This window comes from Tachyglossus aculeatus, chromosome X2 (genome assembly GCF_015852505.1).
Source record: "Tachyglossus aculeatus isolate mTacAcu1 chromosome X2, mTacAcu1.pri, whole genome shotgun sequence".
NCBI lineage: Eukaryota > Metazoa > Chordata > Mammalia > Monotremata > Tachyglossidae > Tachyglossus > Tachyglossus aculeatus.
Genome location: NC_052100.1, coordinates 17767046 through 17783677, shown reverse-complemented (window position 1 = coordinate 17783677; position 16632 = coordinate 17767046). Strand labels below are relative to the sequence as shown.

At 43.3% G+C, this 16632-nt stretch overlaps 1 protein-coding gene across 1 annotated transcript in view; it reads right to left on the bottom strand.

Moving 5' to 3' along the window:
* WWOX (WW domain containing oxidoreductase) overlaps window positions 1–16632 on the bottom strand; it is a 1164534-nt gene that overhangs the window by 439735 nt on the left and 708167 nt on the right. The window lies entirely within an intron of this gene.

Here is a 16632-nt window from a genome sequence, read left to right as displayed (position 1 = left end):
TGACTTTAACAAAGAGAGTTAAATGAGGGTGATGGATTTAGGAAAAGAGTGTCTCAGGTGCTTCTTTTGGATTCTTATTTGTCAAAGCTATTAATATTAAAAACATTCACTTATGTTTGAACAGGATAGTTCTAAGTACAAGAGAATACCTTTATAGAATAAATTAATGCATAAATACTGATTCTGTGGTGAGATATGGGGATTTTCCAGCGCTTAGAACAGTGCTTAGCAAATATCATCATTATTTAGGGACTTGGATGTTCAGCTGTTACTCGGCCTGGCCTAGTGGAAAGAGCACAGGCCCAGGAGTCAGAGGACCTGGGTTCTAATCCTGGCTCTGCCACATGTCTGCTGTGTGACCTTCAGCAAGTCACTTAGCTTCTCTGTGCCTTAGTTCCCTCATCTGCAAAATGGGGATTCAATGCCTGTTCTCCTCACTAGGCTATGAGCCCCATGTGGGGCCTGATTATCTTGTATCTATCCCAGAGCTTGGTACTGTGCTTGATACATAGTAAGAGCTAAACAAATACCACAAGTATTATTATTTCTATTATCATTACTATTTCAAACAGAAGACTGGGGTATTCTTTAACTCATCTTGGGAAGGAACCACTGGTCAAAACTGCAAGGACTTGTCATGTAGTCTAACGATCATATAGGTATAATGATGGTAGGGGCACCCAAGCCAGGATGGCAAGAGGTAGAGGGGGTTGGAGGAGAGGGTCACATAGGACTAGTGGTGTGTGGCTCGACACATTCCTTGGATCTAAGGTGCTCTCCCCAAGAATGAATGACTGATGCCAAAATGTAGATTTACGTTATGCGGAGTCAGGTTATAAAATGAAAAAAAAAATCCTCTTGAAATGCATTTAATCTGTGCAGACTTGGCCACAGTGCTGAAGAACTAATGTGCGAGCTAGTTCCTCTCAGTGGGAATTTTAATCCATCCTGGATAATCAAGTTCATTAAAATATTTAGTCTGATAAGTTCAAAATAAACATTTTAATACATTTAAGTTCCTAGAGGAAAGGGCATTAGTTTTTTCAACTAACCTCGCACAACCCTCATAGAACTGTGGAATCATAAATAACAGACCTGTAAAGCCCCTCATCTCCAGGCAGGTGACTGACTTAAGCGTGCCAGGACAGGCAGGTATGTACTCTGTCCTTAAAGATCTCCAGAGATGGCAATTCCACAATCTCCCCAGCTTGAATTTCCAGTGTTTACCACTCAGAAAGTCAGGCAGACCTTCCTTATAAGCAGCCTGAACCACTCCTGTTCTAATTTAAACCCATTTACTCTTGTTCATTCCCCAGTGAACATGGAGAAAAGTAATCAGCATCCTTCCCCCAACAAAACATTTTATAGACCAGTGAGATCAACGTTACATGGCTATGAGAAACCCTACTTGACTGCTTTCAGATCTTCTGGGTGTTTGGTATATTGTGCTGACTAGAAGTGGAGGGAATCAACTTCATATGAAGGACAAATTGTGGCCCTGAAACACAGAATAGGAGAAAACTCAACTCGATTGAAGAATTTGTTAGAAAAAGTTTACTATTGGATCAAGGTTGCCACTGATGGCACTAGAGAATGCCAGATATGGAAATAAGTGACATCACACCAGGCACCCTAACATGATGCAGCGTGGCTCAGTGGAAAGAGCACGGGTTTTGGAGTCAGAGGTCATGGGTTCAAATCCCACCTCCTCCAATTGTCAGCTGTGTGACTTTGGGTAAGTCACTAAAGTGCTCTGTGCCTCCATTACCTCATCTATAAAATGGGGATTAAGACTGTGAGCCCCCCGTGGGACAACCTGATCACCTTGTAACCTCCCCAGCACTTAGAACAGTGCTTTGCATGTAGTAAATGCTTAATTAATGCCATTATTATTATTATTATGTCACATATGTCATCTTGTGGAAGTTCACCAAGTTCGCTCAAACCTCAAGCATTATTTGAAGTGGGAGAATGGGATGGGAGGGGGCCATTAACCACCCTCATCTTGCATTTCCCTCTCTGGTCTATGGGGGTAGACACCCCTTCCGGACTGTAGAAATGGACAGCAGGAGCCTAGATGGAGGGAGGCTGGCTGCTGAATATAAAAATCCCGGAGTAGTCCAGTGCCGTATCCATACTGGATGGGGGCCAGACCAGCTGAGAAGCAGGCTGCCTGATATAAAACCAGAGAACTAGACACCCTGTTTTTGATACCAAATGACAATGGCTCCAAAAAAAAAAGGACAGGTATATGATGATTTCCTTCACATACTCTTTTACCATCCATTTGCATTTGGTCCTGTGACAGTCAATTTTTTACAGCACAAAAACATTTTTCAAAGTCATTCACAGTCTCTCCATACTGAAAGCATAGCATTTTTGGAGGTGTAAGATACTAGAGGAAAGGACATCATCTGATTTAATTAACTAAGCATTTAAAAGATAAAAATGTATAAAAGTGAAGCCACTTTTCCAATTTCAAATCTATTTTGAGGACCCAGGTAGAAAAAAAGTCAAGCAGTCTTAAAAAAACACAGGATGTGGTTGCCAGTTGGGGTGTAAAGGTAGCAATTTATAAAAAGACTGGCTAAATATAGGAAGTAGAGCTACATACCAGCTAACCTGAGATCTGAAGATCCAATAGGACTTTAGTGGATCTAATCTATTCCGGAAGCCTTTACCTAATTTTCATGTATGTGGGTGATGGTGGGTTGTTTTGTTTTTCTTTAAGTTCTTACAAAGGTCAGAAAGAACTTCCTCTAGCCATGACCCAGATATTGAATTGCCTATTTTCCACTATTATCCAAACAAATGAACCATTCTGCTAATTTAAAGGGGATACCTAAGGCAAAGGGGCATGAACTAGATCATCGTGAAATGGAGTAATTACACCTTTGCCTCATGGAATCCTATGGAGTTGAGTTGAAAACATATGTAAACTTCAAAATAAGGGTGACAGAACACTTTTTCTATATTTTTCTTCCATTTCCCATAATTTTTACACTCTTCCTAGAAGCTTATCAAAGAATGAAAAGTTGAAAATACTTCAGGTGGCACAATAATCTTCAATATTTAATTTCTCTCTCAAAATAGTGAATGCTAAGTGAAACAGCTTGTGTTGAACTGGCTTACAAGAAAAAGTGGACTTTTGGGTTTTGTTTGTGAAAAAGGAGCAGATACCAATCAATCAATCCGACAATAGTATTTATTAAGCATCTGTGTGCATACGACTGTACTAAGGGCTAAGAAGAATACAACTGAATTAGTGGACATGATCTTTGCCCTCAAGGAGTATTGATGTAGTGGGGGAAGACAGATCCACAAATATATTGCAGATAGGAACAAGTAGTAGAGTAAAAGGATTCGGGCATAAATGCTATGCGGAGGCAGGGGGAGTGAGCCCCAAGTGCTTAGGTGATGCAGAAGAGGTAGTAGTGGGGGGGGGGGGGGGGCGGAGAGGGAGGGGAGATTAGGCGAGGATAAGAGAGATTAGTCAGAGAAGACCTCCTGGAGGAGATGTGACTTCAGAAGGGCTTTGAAGATGGGGAGAGCAGGGATCTGTTTGATAAGAAGAGGGAAAAGAGCCCCAGGTATGGGGAAGGCCATGAAATAAACCACAGTGAGTAGATAAGTTGAAAAGAACAGAGTATGAGTTGGGGTATACTGGAGAAGGGAGTGGATGAATAGGAGGGAGAGCGCTGATTGAGTGCCTTAAGGTTGATGGTCAGGAGTTTCTACATGATGAGGAAGGGAATGGGGACTCATTGGATGTGGGGAGATGTTCGCAGAACAATATTTTGGAGAAATGGTCTGAGCAGCAGAGTGAAGTATGGATTGGAGAGGGGAGAGATGGAAGGCAAGGAGACTAGTGCAATAGTTGAGTAGGGCAAGTGCCCGGACCGGCATGGTGGCCATTTGGATGGAGAAAAGGGGGTGGATCCTGGAAGGGTTGTGGAGGAATAACTGACAGGACTGAGCGACAGATATGGAGGCTGCAAGAGAGGTAGGAGTCAATGCCAAGATTCCAGGATTGAAAGATGAGAATGATGGTGTTAATAACTGTAATGGGAACATTAGGTAAAGGTGAGGATTTGGGAGGGAAGATGAGGAGGAACGACGAGGAGGAATGCCACGAGGCACCTCATTATTAAGGTAATTTCCTTCTGGAGTCAAAGACTGATTCTAGAAAAGGAGACAGGTCAGGCCTAGTGAGGTAAAAATTTGGGAGTTATCTGCAGCTGGGGTGGTTGAAGTTGTCAGAACAGATGAGCTTCCCAGGAAGTGAATGTAAATTCAGAAGAGAAGGGGACCCAAACCTGAGCCTGGAGGACACCCACAGTTAAGGAATAGGAGGTGGAGGAAGAGTCAGTGAAAGAGACTGTGATGGATCATCTAGAAAAGTTAAGAGGAGAACAAGGAGAGAGTTGTATCAGGAAAAAGAAAGCAAAGTGTTTTGAGGAGAAGTAAGTAGTCCACAGTGCTGAAGGCACTGAAAGATCAAAGAGGATTTGGATAGAATAGATTCTGTTAGATTTGTCAAGGAGGTCATTGGTGGCAAAAATTAGTTTGTAGGGGGTCAAAAACACAGATGGAGAAGAAAAAGTGGAAGCAGCACATAGACAGAAATGGTAGGAAGGAGATAGGGTGATAGCTGGATGGTACAGTGGGATCCAGAGAAGGGTTTTGTTTGTTTGTTTAAGGCTAGGGGAGACATGGGTATGTTTAAAGGCAGAAGGGAAAGAGCCATCCAAGAGTGAACGATTAGAAACAGTGGTCAGGAAGGGAAGAAAAGAAGGCATTCCTGAAGGGATTGGTGGCTGTCTAGTTCAACTTCCCAATGCAATCAAAATAGGAATTATTTTAGCAGCATCTGATGATTTAAAAATTCACTTAGCTAATTTCTGCAAGCACATTGCCACAAATAAACCAGGCGGTCACTAATTTGGCTCCGGTTCTAATTTGTCTTGCGACTGAAACATAAAAATTAAGCATTTGATTTCACAGAGAAATAAGGGACAATTAAGTTGCTTTACAAATCAATTCATCTCTCAAATGCAACTTGTTTCTTGACTATACAGGGCTTAACAAGTATCCCAGATTCTCATTGGGTGTGTCAAGGAGAGATAGTTGCATGCAGATTTAATATCACTGTTGAAAGTAATTTGAGTGTGCATGAAACATTAATACACTACACGCGTGTAGAAACTAACAGAACCAATTTGCCCTGAGCTTTTACAGCTCTTATATCTGTTTTCCCAACCCTCTTTGCTGATTTTTATCTACTCCAAATGATTTTGCACTACAGTTATCTACTCTCATGTCATTTTTATCACTGTTGTACTTACATTAGCCATGGGATTTAAGAAAGCTCCCTATTTTCAAGGTAGTTGGAAATAAACCCCACCATCATCAAATCCCTTTCTCTCATTCGATACAGGCAACTTACAATAATGTGGGTGCTTATTATTTTTTGTTTTAAGTATGGGCCAGTGCCAAGAGTCATTTCTCAGCTTCTACCTCTCTTTACTGCTTGAATTTCTCCCTACTGTCCAACTAAGAGACGGGAAAAGAGACCAGATTTAGATGACTCTCAGTCCCCCTCAATCTGCTTCTAGCAGTGCTACCATCAAACCAAAAAGGACTTCTTGATGTTGCATTTCAGTACCTCTAAAGAGTGAATTCAAGGCCACATCTGGTTTGTTCCAACCCACTTCCTATTCTGTGGTGCCCCTGTCATCCAGGGACCTGAGCCAGGCCAGCCAGGCACAGGCAGGGACTGAGGTGGATCAGGAAGGAAGGCTGAGAAATGTAGCATGGCCTAAAGCACAGTTCTGGGAGTCAGAAGGACCTGATAAGAATAATAACTGTGGCATATGTTAATCGCTCACTATGTACCGGGCACTGTGCTAAACACTGGGGTGGATACAAGCAAATCGAGTTAGACAAAATCCCTGTTCCACATGGGGCCCACAGTCTCTTAATCCTCATTTTACTGATGAGGTAACTGAGGCACAGAGAATTTAAGTGACCTGCCCAAGGCCACACACAGTAGGCAAATGGCGGAGCCAGACTGGAACACAGGTCCTCCAACTACCAGGCTTGTGCTCTATCCACCAGGCCAAGCTGCTTCTAGTCTTGGCTTTACTACTTGTCTGCTGTGTGTGGCCTTGGGCAAGTCACTTAACTTCTCTGTGCCTCAGTTACCACATCTGAAAAATGGGGATTAAGACTGTGAGCCCCATATTGGGATAGGGACTCTATCCAACTTGATTAGGTTATATCTACTCCAGTGCTTAGTATAGTGCCTGGCACATAGTAAGCACTTAACAGATACGATTTTTTACAAAAAGGTTAGCCCTGGATTTCTGCCTTGTTTAGGATCTAAACGAGATGTGGCAAGGTTTCCTCCAATAATTTGCAGTCAGTTATTATTCTACCTTCTGAGAAAACTCAGCTTCATTGTTAAAATCAATTATTGGTATTAATGGAGTGCTTACTGTGTGAAGAGCACTGTATTTAGGGAGTTCAATACAATACAGTTAAACTTCAAAGAAACTTGCCAACATCTCAGACTTTAAGTAGAAACCTAAAAGGGTAAGTGTGGGGTCAGCCTATATGTCTGGGGAACACAGTGACTGAGTCTGCACAGGATAAATCCAACAGTTATTTACAAAACAAACCAACCCCAAATGTATGCATTTGTTACCAGTATAAACAGAAGCCTCACTTACAATCAGACCAAGTGGAGGTGATGAGGATGACGGCATTTGTTAAGCGCTTACTATGTGCCGAGCACTGTTCTAAGTGGTGGGCTAGGTACAAGGTAATCAGATTGTCCCACATGGGGCTCACAGTCTTAATCCCCGTGTTACAGATGAAGTAACTGAGGCACAGAGAAGTTAAGTGGCTTGCCCAAAGTCATGCAGCTGATAAGTGGTGGAGCCAGGATTAGAACCCACGACCTCTGACTCCCAAGCCCATGCTCTTTACACTAAGCCATGCTGCTCCTCAACTCAGGTCCTTCCGACTCCCAGGCCCAAGCTCATTAAGCCCACACTGCTTCCCCTAGGCACAATCCCTTCCCACAAGGAGTTCAGAGTCTACGGGGGCAGAAAGTCATAAAGGTAGATTAGGGATAGGAGAAATAGTAGAGTATATGAATATTTACATAAATATTGGGGGGCTGGAGAATCAAAGTGGTTCAAGGATTAAAAATTATTTAAAATGTTTATTTCAAACAGATATTAAAAACAGAAAGATTAAGAGGTTTTGCAACTAGTTGACTTCACCATGATTTGAGGGAATTTGCAGATTGTCAAACAATAGAGGTGCAACAATGGACATCTTGGTTCTTGGGGCAGGCTCTTAGGCACAGCCAATCGCCTGAGGAGCCAAATCATTTCCCTTGTAAATGCATATGAAGAACTAGAAATGCCTCGTGAAGATTCCTCAACACCAACTCTCTCCTCGACCCCCTCCAGTCTGGCTTCCGTCCCCTACATTCCATGGAAACTGCCCTCTCAAAGGTCTCCAATGACCTCCTGCTTGCCAAATCCAACGGCTCATACTCTATCCTAATCCTCCTCAACCTCTCAGCTGCCTTCGACACTGTGGACCACCCCCTTCTCCTCAACACGCTATCCGATCCTGGCTTCACAGACTCCGTCCTCTCCTGGTTCTCCTCTTATCTCTCCGGTCGTTCATTCTCAGTCTCTTTTGCAGGCTCCTCCTCCCCCTCCCATCCCCTTACTGTGGGGGTTCCCCAAGGTTCAGTGCTTGGTCCCCTTCTGTTCTCGATCTACACTCACTCCCTTGGTGACCTCATTCGCTCCCACGGCTTCAACTATCATCTCTACGCTGATTACACCCAGATCTAAATCTCTGCCCCTGCTCTCTCCCCCTCTCTCCAGGCTCGCATCTCCTCCTGCCTTCAGGACATCTCCATCTGGATGTCTGCCCGCCACCTAAAACTCAACATGTCCAAGACTGAACTTCTTGTCTTCCCTCCCAAACCCTGCCCTCTCCCTGACTTTCCCATCACTGTTGACGGCACTACCATTCTTCCCGTCTCACAAGCCTCCTTGGTGTCATCCTCGACTCCGCTCTCTCATTCACCCCTCACATCCAAGCCGTCACCAAAACCTGCCGGTCTCAGCTCCACAACATTGCCAAGATCCGCCCTTTTCTCTCCATCCAAACCGCTTCCCTGCTCGTTCAAGCTCTCATCCTATCCCGTCTGGACTACTGTATCAGCCTTCTCTCTGATCTCCCATCCTCTTGTCTCTCCCCACTTCAATCCATACTTCATGCTGCTGCCTGGATTGTCTTTGTCCAGAAACGCTCTGGGCATGTTACTCCCCTCCTCAAAAATCTCCAGTGGCTACCAATCAATCTGCGCATCAGGCAGAAACTCTTCACCCTCGGCTTCAAGGCTCTCCATCACCTTGCCCCCTCCTACCTCACCTCCCTTCTCTCCTTCTACAGCCCAGCCCGCACCCTCCGCTCCTCTGCCGCTAATGTCCTCACCGTGCCACGTTCTCGCCTGTCCCGCCATCGACCCCCAGCCCACGTCATCCCCCGGGCCTGGAATGCCCTCCCTCTGCCCATCCACCAAGCTAGCTCTCTTCCTCCCTTCAAGGCCCTACTGAGAGCTCACCTCCTCCAGGAGGCCTTCCCAGACCGAGCCCCTTCCTTTCTCTCCCCCTCGTCCCCCTCTCCATCCCCTCCATCTTACCTCCTTCCCTTCCCCACGGCACCTGTATATATGTATATATGTTTGTACATATTTATTACTCTATTTATTTATTTATTTATTTTACTTGTACATATCTATTCTATTTATTTTATTTTGTTAGTATGTTTGGTTTTGTTCTCTGTCTCCCCCTTCTAGACTGTGAGCCCACTGTTGGGTAGGGACTGTCTCTACAGGTTGCCAACTTGTACTTCCCAAGCGCTTAGTACAGTGCTCTGCACACAGTAAGCGCTCAATAAATACGGTTGATTGATTGATTGATTGATTCAGGTCATAAATGGATAACTCAGGTGAGAAAAAAAAATCTTCTCCAAGACACATTTATTTGTCCTAGAGCACAAGCATAGTAACTGACCTACCATCTGGGGACAAACCATTGAAAGCTCCTGGAGGGCAGGGAGTATGTCTAAAAATATTGTATTTACACTCTCCCAAACACTTAATACAGAGCTCTGAATGGTAAGCACTCAGTAAGTGCCATTGACTGAGGCAATGATTTGCTGGGAAACCATTTGTGTTCAACTTGACAGCTACTTCTCTAATAAGACCTTTAAAGTGAAGCAGCATGGCTCAGTGGAAAGAGCACGGGCTCTGGAGTCAGAGGTCATGGGTTCAAATCCCAACTGCCAATTGTCAGCTGTTTGACTTTGGGCAAGTCACTTAACTTCTCTGTGCCTCAGTTACCTCATCTGTAAAATGGGGATTAAGACTGTGAGCCCCCGGTGGGACAATCTGATCACCTTGTAACCTCCCCAGCACTTGGAACAGTGCTTTGCACATAGTAAGCACTTAATAAATGCCATTGTTATTATTATTATTATTATTATTCTCTATGTCTATCCACTAGAATGTCATTGGAGGATGGTTGGGAAACTACAGTTTGTTTAACATGCCTCTACACTAATCATTTGTGCAATGTCTGCAAGAACTCGATCTGTAGGCAAAGCCCCTAAGAGGTTACTCAGAAATGTCTTCACACGTACAAGGCAGTATTCTACTGGTGACAGCAACCAGCTGTTCTCCACCTTCCTAGGGAGCAGAACAAAACAACACAGGCTTAATATCAGAGCGATTGAGGCTAGAGAAGGGAAGAATGTTTTGACCCTGTTTCTGAACCCCGGATCAGGAGTCATCCTCTAGATTTTTGGTTTCCTCCTTTCCATGGGCCTACCATTCCAAAAGACCTCTTAGACCTCAGGCTACGGTTTCCCTGACATTGATAAACAAATGTGTCAAATGATGCTCTTTCCGACTCTGACCCTAATCTGTTGGCCTACTAGCTACCCAGGCTTTGAGTGAACACTTGGCTTGATGCTAATTCCCGGAAACAGTCAGATAACCCTGTGGGTCTCCAAACAAATGCCCTAATGCATACCAAAATGCCCAAATCTTTGACGCCTGTTGACCTAATTTTTCCCAGCTTGGCAGTCAACTAAAAGGGACAGTCTAGATTTCCTTAGTCCCAGCTACTACTAAAGAGCTGAGCTGCAGCTACTGTATCCTTGTTCAGGACCCTGGAATTGTTTGCATGGATCAGGGCTTTCCAGGAGGCCATAAGGATGGTTTGTTTGATTTGGCAGGGCTTTTGTTTATGCAGTGTTACACAGAAAGCCTTCTCTGAGTTGGAAAGAGAAGTTGCTTTTACAGGCAAGACAATTTAATTGGTGCTTTTATGAGTGATCTGCCTGCCTCTTCTGTCCCTCGAGCCCTGGAAAGGTTTAAAAAAGAAAATACATACTTAGGGGATAAGGGGCTTATATGTGAAAATTTATGTGTTGAAAAGCAGATGTAAGATGTAAAGTGTTTCAATTAATGTTTCATATTTACAACCAAAGTGCTTCGGCCATGAAGGGTTCTTAGAATGCTTCATGAGAAAACAAGCAAAACAAAGGAGGGGCTAAAGTCCCTGGCTGTGTGGGATGACCTTAACATGTTGAATATTAAAACAAAATCCCTCTACATTGTGGGTTTTCATATGGGCGTGCCCTGCATCCCAAACACCAAACCACTCATGGAATTCGGAGATACTCTGTGCCCTAATTACTGACCTCCCCCAAGAATTGTAAATCTTGCCCCCCAGTGTAATCTCCAATCACTGTAGGAAAGCTGACTCAAAGTAGTGGCATGTGTGGGCCTCTACCACGCCCGACGCCGTTACTCAAACCTACTTGAAACTGTGCGTAACGCCACCCCACAGGACACACGTGCTGCCACCGCTGAAGAAGGTCACTGCAAATGTGGCTAGATGGAGCACACTTTCTCCCAAACCCTCTGCCAGTCCATGCAGCAGGTGCCCCAGATCCCACTTGTAGTTCCACTTCCCCGCCCACCCCCAGGAGTGGTAAAGGAGACAGGGACAAACCAGGGCAGAATGAGGGCAGCAGCTGTTTCAGTGGGGGTGGATTCATTCATTCATTCAATCGTTAAAATCGTATTTATTGAGTGATTACTGTGTGCAGAGCACTGTACTAAGCTCTTGGAAAGTACAATTCAGCAACAAAGAGATGCCAGCATGATCATGCTGTCCCTCTATTCCTCTTTCCCCTCCCAATCCAGGCTACGGCTGGGAGGTGGGAAGGGTTGGGTGAGAGACAGAACAGCTAGCTGTGCTGTCAGCATCAGCTGTTGCTGAGAAAAAAGTTGTTTTTTTTTAAAAAAAAGTACTGGAGTGTGAGGGTGGAGAGACAGGGGGTAGAGGGCCATTTGGGATGGGGGGGGGGGGCAGAAAGGCTCCTAAGAGGAGGGGGATTAATGAGGGAAGAGAGGCAGCAAAGAGGAATTTACAATGAAAACTGGGCCTACTTACCAACAGGGTCTGGTCATCATGTCTGGGCTGCTTCTGGAACTACTCACAAATTGCAAACAAGTCTAAAGAAAAATGTACCCTATAATACAGCCATTCACTATGAACCCAAATTTTGAGAAACACATCGCAGCTGTATCATGGGACTGGGCTGAATCTTGCTCAGTAGTGAATGGGAAATAAACACTTCACATCTAAGTCAGGACGGAACCAAAACACAATCAAACGTCCCAGCACCACATATCTGTGCCACCAAGGGCTGAAATCCTGGGTCAGCAAAGAGAAGGGCAGAGGAGGTGGCCCTGTTCTAATCACACTGCCTGGCCTCTTAAGCAATACATAGTGTATTTAGACAAGCAAGGAAATAAATTCCATCCACCATTTCAAATAAATCAGTGCACATACATTCTGGTTCAAATCCCCTGGTTACTTAGACCTGTTTGTCCTTGAGTACCCCTTATGGCCCATTTCTCTTTAAAACATAAATGAATGAATGCCAGTCTGAACAAAAAAAGGAGTAAGCACAAGATCATTGTAAGAAATTTGAAACATTTCACTAGCCTCATAAACACATAATTAAGTTGGAAGTCTTCGTTTTCTCCTCCCCAACCCATAGTCAATCACCTGTATTTATTCAGCTCCCTACTCTGCACAGAGCACAGTACTAAACACTTGGGAGAGTGCAATAGTTAACAGATACAATCCCTGCCCTTACAATCTAGCTGGGGGATGTACCCAGTGTTCCTTCTTCCACCTATCTGTAAACTTATTTTAGTGACTATGTAGATGAGTGAGTTCCCCCTTCTGAACTGTGAGCCCATTGTTGGGTAGGGACCGTCTCTGTATGTTGCCAACTTGTACTTCACAAGCGCTTAGTACAGTGCTCTGCAAACAGTAAGCACTCAATAAATACTATTGAATGAATGAATTCTTAAATAAAGGGCTATGTAAGACAACATGTTCAGAAATGCCAGTGATGGTGAGTAAACAAGTGTATCATTGGCAATAATAATAATAATGATAATGGCATTTGTTAAGTGCTTACTATGTGCCAAGCACTGTTGTAAACGTGTGGGGGGGCGGGGGTACAAGGTAGTCAGGTTGTCCCACATGGGGCTCACACTTTTGATCCCCATTTTACAGATGAGGTAACTAAGGCACAGAGAAGTTAAGTGACTTGCCCAAAGTCACACAGTTGACAAGTGGCGGAGCCGGGATTAGAACACATGACCTCTGACCCCCAAGTCCGGGCTCTTCTCACTGAGCCAAGCTGCTTAGTAGAAGCAGGCCAGATCCTTCATATTTTCCTTAAATATGACAATCTCAATCTCACTTCCATTATTTTGTGGGAGTTTTCCCTGACTGATGTTCAATGCAGTGGTTATCGTGGGATTTGCCTGAAAACTATACATGGCATCAGTATGCCTGGGAAAATGTTTTGAAGAATACATACTCCTCAGAATTGCCTCTCTTGCTTAAAGATTTGAAAGGATAAAGCAGTCCTGAAAACAAATTTAATACCTTTTCTAGATTTGCCTCAGTTATCCCAATCTCTTTTATTACAGACAGTGTTGCCTGACAGCTACATTCTCTCTCTTAGCCTGGCCCATCTGTTCCTACTACACTGCATATGACAACCAACAAAACAAGTACTTGCCCAGTGCAATATGCTTATAGCTTTCCCACAAACACCAAAGATATAACAGAAAGAGCAAACAGTTGCTTTCAGGTCTGCTGTGGCTAGCTGGTTCTTTATCATGATCCTCGGTCGGAGACGATATTTTATTCTTCCTCTTTCTCTTCCCACAGTATCTAATGATGGTGCTCAGCACACCAATGGTACTCAATCAATATTTTTAACTGACTGACCAGGCCATGGGGGCATAAACACCTTCAGGGGTCAAAATAAAACTTGACTCATACTGAAATGGAGGACAGGGCTAAGACACTTTTAAATTCCTGGCAATGCCAATAAAACTGGGCACTGCACAGGGGATGAAGGGGAATTTCAAACCATGGCTGTAGTGAGACTGGTTCACTTGCAATGCTATGTGGAGGAGAGAAACCCGACAGGTCTTTAGACCAGGACAAAGTCCACATCTTGCCAATTGAAAGAGTGGGAGAAAGCAGGAGTGTGAGACAGCTTCCCCCCATCCAGAATGGCCTCCCTACCCCATCCAGAGCCATGCTGGCTAACTGCTAGAGCAGACAGTGGTGTTGGTGGCCAATTGGCTGCTTGCAGCCCAGCCCTGCATAGTGGCCTCGAGATGAAGCTGGGAACATCTCTTGGCCAAATCCGCTCCCTGGCACACATATCACCGAGGGGCAATCCGGTCAGCCTCCATGCCACCCTGGAGTCCCCTACCCAAATGGCTCAGCACTGTAAAATAAAACTAAAAAACATTTTAAAAAATCCTCCATTTTGAAACTATTTAAACTGGAACAGGCAATCTGGCACTTACTTTTACCAATGCCCCATTCTGCCTTACTTCCAATCCAAGCATGTTAAACCTGCAAATCTGCATGGCTACATTAAGAATTACTTGGAAATATGTTGAGTTGTGAAGAAATGAAACAAGCCTCTTCCCTGAGGCTTGTTTTGAAATTTTGGAGGAACACACATGAAGTTTCACAAGTGCACCAAACAGTAAAGAAACTAAGGTGTGGAAACTTCTGTGACAAACCAGAACAGAACAATTTCACTGAACCCCATATAAACTGAAACCACAAAGCACTGTACTGACCAAATCCTCAAACCTCCCAGGGATAAACAGTTTAACCCGTGAATGAATAACAGAAATGACCTGAAAATTTTCAGAGAAAAATATGCCAATAAAGGAAATATTTTAACGCCTCTTTGAGGTCAGGCAGCCCAATACGGTTTTCTTCTTCGGGAGTTCATTTTCACTCAACACTGCAAAATCTGAATTATCATCTGGATATTCCGTTCCGAATATTAGTGTCTAAGAGAGGGCTAAGGGGGTTACACATTTACATAATGCTCAAACAGAAGTGATACAGCAGAAAAAGAATCCATTTCCCCTAGTGTGGAAAGTTGTAAGGGAGGTTGTGGGATGACAAAGGTTTTAATGATGCATAAGGCTGCTAGAAAGAGTAGGCATGTCTCTCACACAAGCCCAGAAATGTCTACTAATATCCTAGCAACCGACATGCAGACCTTTGAGAGCCTTTATATCTGAAATTTTAATTGAAACAGTTTCCCATTCCCTATTTAGAGGGAACTCAAGCATTATGATCAATTTAATTTTTTAAATTTAAAACAATTAATCTAAATCTTTTCGATGTAATTATCAGTCATTGGTATTTTCAAGCTTAAAGACACTAAAGAGGGACCTAGGTGTTAGTTCACTAAGTATGGGGGAACCAGAATCAACCACTAGGGCTCCACTAAAAAACATCTACCCCTTTCTCATAATGACTTGCTTTTAAACTTCACTTAGAACAGAAAGCAAGTAATCTTATCTTGAGGCTTTATTTCTTTCACTCTCAAACTGGCTTCTGGTAGTTATAGGCCAACCTACACAAAAAGTTTCAAATGCTATTAGCAGAAGTGTCATTACAACTAATATCTGTTTTGTTCTAAAGAAAGAGGCTTGATTTAGTTCTTAGTGGATCACAATTTCACTGGAAAACACGTGAGGACATACTTTTCACTGTTTCAAAGAAGTGACTTGTCTTAAACTACAAGATAACCACTCTCAAGCTTCTTCCTTACAGATACAAAATAATTCTAATTTCAGGGGTGAAAAGTAGCATGGCTTAGTGGAAAGAGCACGGGCCTGGAAGTCAGAGGACCTCGGTTCTAATCCCAAATCTGCCAAATGTTTTCTGTGTGACCTTGGGCAAGTCAATTCTCTCTGCCCCAGTTCTCCTGTTCTCCCTCCTACTTCTCCTGTTCTCCTGTTCCTCCTCCGACTGTGAGCCCCAGGTGGGACAGGGAAGGGACTGCGTACAACCTAATTCACTAGTATCTACCCCAAACTTAGATCAGTGTTTGACACATAGTAAGCACTTAACAAATACCATAAAACAAACAAAAAGCAAACAACAAAAAAGGTGTTCTTTAAAGATATATGTTTCTAGAGGTCTTTTAGATGGTACACTCCTCAAGAGCAGCGTCTGTTTCTTAGACTTCCTTGCACAAAGTAAATGCTCAATAAAGGAGGACAAAGAGGTGGAGGGGAGGACTAGCAAGATTCAAAAGCTGATGGGTAGGGGGAATGAGAAAGAAGGCAATCAAGTGTAGAAGCAGAAAGTGAAAGAGTATAAGGAATAAGAGGCCACCACAGGGTACAGAGGGTTAACAAACACATCTTTAAACTGGTTTTTTTTTTCACTTCTTGGGTTTGGGTTTTTTTTAATTTGGGTTTCTTTGGGGGTCGGGGCAGGGGCTGGGGTGAGGAGAGAAGAGCTAAGAGTGTTATAATGTTAGCCTTAGAGGCTTTCATAAGGGTTCTGTAAAATCTGTAGGTCATGTTTGATTAGTTCTCCCACCCCAGCCAGTCATCTAAATTTCATCCTCTCTAGCATGGTCTTGGCTCATCAGAAAATAACTTTTACACATTCTTCTCCTCCTTTGGCTTCTTCTGCAAAAGAAAAACCAAAGAGAGACTAGTTCTACAGTCTTAAGCCCCCCAAAACAAAATCTTTAGACTCATTCCCCAATTATCACACAGTTCTTTTGTACCCATAGTAGTAGCAAAGAGTTTCAAAGTTGCGTTGTTTCTCTGCGATATTAATTATACCCTGATATACTAAGTTCTGATTTTTATTTATAAATAATTCAATCAATTTTAGATCCATGCTGATTTATTTGGTATCTAATAATAATGTCATTCATTTCAATTCATCCATTGTCATGCTTTTTTTTTTCTCTTAAGGAAAAAAATACTTGCATAGTCAACTGGAGCTCCTGAAATCTTGAAATAACTGTACTGCTTCCTCACACTTACACTTTCTGCACTTTTATGACTCAGACCCACCTAGGAGTTTTAAAATGTCATTTTTACCTAATAGAACTGATTTTCAGAAGGACATAATCAGGACCTCTGACTTT